This window comes from Hordeum vulgare, chromosome 7H, assembly GCF_904849725.1.
Source record: "Hordeum vulgare subsp. vulgare chromosome 7H, MorexV3_pseudomolecules_assembly, whole genome shotgun sequence".
Lineage (NCBI taxonomy): Eukaryota > Viridiplantae > Streptophyta > Magnoliopsida > Poales > Poaceae > Hordeum > Hordeum vulgare.
This window is the reverse complement of record NC_058524.1, coordinates 151,992,114-151,995,242: the sequence shown is the minus strand read 5'-3', so window position 1 is coordinate 151,995,242 and position 3,129 is coordinate 151,992,114.

The following is a 3,129-nucleotide window of genomic DNA, read 5'->3' as shown; positions in this document are numbered from 1 at the left end:
AGTAGAAAAAGAGTGCCAAAAATTTTAAAGACAAAAGTTGGATTTTTATTGGATTAAAAAATATATTTTTTTATAAAGTTTTTATTCTATAAAAAAGAAAGTGTCCATGTTGTGGGAAATATTTTCCTGATAATTTTGATATATAATACATCTATATTTGGAGTTATATTTATTTTCCTTTTTATGTTTTACTTTCCTATTATAATAAAAAGGAAACAAATCGTTTTATTAAGAAAGCTATCGTGGGCCAGTTAGGAAACCGAATCAGACCCATTATTTCCTTCTTCTTCCTCTGATTTCCTTCCTTCCGTGTGCACGTTACCTTCCACAAAAGCTTCCAGCCATGGCGCCAGGATCCTCTCTTCCCCAATCTTCGGGTACCTTCCTCCCCTCACCCTTCCGAGACCGCTATAAGAACCCCACCCCTCTCCCCTCTCCATTTTCCCCAAGAGCCGCCACTCTCCTCGCCTCTCGTCGCTACCCACACCTCGCCGGAGAACCGGCCGGACCGAAGCTTCCAGGAGCTCCTGCCGCGCCCTCCAATGCCCCAGGCGCCACCCTGACGCCATCAAGAGATCATCATGGTTCCCCTCCACGGGCCGCACCCCTCCGCCACCTCGGACCAACACCGGAACCACCTTCCCGTCGTCTTCTCCAACTCCGGCGACTAACTTCGGTGAGCTTCAAAAAAATCCCGTAACAGTTTTTTCAGAAAAAGAGCAAATTATAAAATTCATATCTATTAGTCTATAACTCCGAATTAGGTGATTCTTTTTTGCATTGGATCACAAATTTTATGTAGTTTATGTAGATATAAAATTTGACCATGTTTATATAGTTAACGTTTGAGTTTAAACAGATTTGATTTAAACCTTGTTTTGTGAATATCGAGAGTTTAAAAATAGCTTTTGAGTTGATTCTTTTTGCTAATAATCACTAGTGATATTATTTATCAGTAGGTTTAATTTCAGAATTTTTAGGATATTTGAACTTAGGGTTTTAAGCAAAACAGATTCTGTTTTAGCCTTTTCTGTTTTCTTGCTATTTCTTTTGTATTAATTGTTCTTAATTTGTTTTTTTTTGTAATTGTGACAAGTTATATTTTGTTTTCTGATATTTACCAGTAACTTTTCAACAAAAACAAAATTTTATTTTATTTATTCTTATTTGTTTGCATGGAATCAATTCTAGTTCTATACTAACTTGCGAATTGATTGCATTGCTAGTTTGATTTCCTATTTTGAAAATACTTATAAAATAATATTGTTTTGTAAATTATACTTCTGTTATCTTAGTTATTTTATATTTTGTTTTCTATTATTTTTTCTATTTTAGTGTTTTATTTTGTTGTTAAGTTTCATTAGACAAAAACTATTTAGTGTTTGATGTAGTAGAAGACTCCCTAGTCTTATTTGAAGTTTCCTTCGGATTCTAATTCGCTCTCTCCTTTGTTTTGATTGCTAGAATGATTGCTAGCATGAGTGCTTACGTGAATGATATGGTTGTTATATAGATTTCATCGGAGAGTGACGAGTAGTGTATCAAGTTATTCCTCGAGAACGAAAATTCTTCTTCGTCAACATCACGAGGCAAGTCATTTGATCATGTATCACCTATGTTTTATGCATGGTAGTTCTACCATCCTATGCCCAATTGCATGCTGAGTAGGTACTTGGAAATTATGGTTACATATTGTAGTATCATGTGGTAAGCACCCAACAACCCCGTTACTTGGCTCGGGACGACAAATTTCATATTGCTATGCTTGAGTAGACGGGATTCTGGTTGAGAGTTTATCACGAGTGATGCCAGAATAATTTAATAACCAAGACCGTTTAAGTCAAGACTTTTCAAGACCTCATGATGCAATGCAACTCTGGGTGAAGGACGGTTGATCGGCTCCCTGGAGAAACCAGTGGATGACCCGGGATGCTGGAGACGTGCCATGACATCTTGCGGAAAGCTTCACCCAGGCTCAAAGAGACGGACGGATATTTTCAAGACCCAAGGCTTACCTGCACAGCCACAAGTCATTATGGGCTCTCGCTTGGTTGGACAACGCGGCGACTCTGGACAGGCGGTGCCAGCAGATGTAGAAGAATGGTAGGATTGGATGGGCACCGACAGGGATTCAGAGGGACCCGTTGAAATACCATGTTTTGATCATCCGGTCTTCAAACACCCTGAAATGCGAGGACATACACGGAGGCGATCAAATCTTGTGGGGAATGTGTGCAAAACTCTGCAGAGTACTCAAACCTAATCGATTAGCCGTGTCCACGGTCATGGACAACTTGAGCCAAAGGATCTGAAGTTATCTGAAATTCGCAACACAAATAATAATATTGATGTGGGAATTATTGACAACTCGGGTACGAGAATTGGTTGGCGGAACCATCTCATTAACAACCAACAGCGTAGTAATATTTTGCTTTTAGCCCCTCTTGTTGTAGGAGAAAATTTGCTTTACGCTAAAACTTACAACCCCACCTGCCATATATGCATATAGTATAGATGATATTTTACCCCCCTCTCATATGTGACTTGCCAGCATATTCAATATGCTGACCTACATGGCTGCAACGTCTTATGTTGCAGATATTTTTCTTCTACAAGTAAGAGTACGATTCGGGGTTACGGTCTACACTCAACTTGCCATTGGTGTTTATTGGGACTCCACTCCCTTGACTGCTTCCGCTGAGATATTTAAGGTATATATCAGTTTTACGCTATTTCCATGTGATTGCACTTTGATATATACATTGATGTACTGTGTGTGCCAGCATACTAATCCAGGGATGGCACAGATACATAGAGGCTTGACTCGTTTTGAGTCGGGTCACCACATAATTCTACTCCTTTTCTTGCTCAAATTTTTTGTTAGGATCACGCGGGTATTTTTTAAATCTATATGATATCGATGTGATGGAGTTCTGTCTTGGTGCCTCCTGTCTGCCTTGATTTCTTCCAGGGAGTTGAGCTCCACGGGATTCTTGTGCACATTGCCATCATTCAGATTTCTGAGTATCTCAGAATGAAGGATGTTCGTAATTGCTTAAATACTAGTAGTGGCGAGATAACCCCGATGTCCCCAGTACTGGTGCAGATTGTTCGGGAGTACTGCCATAC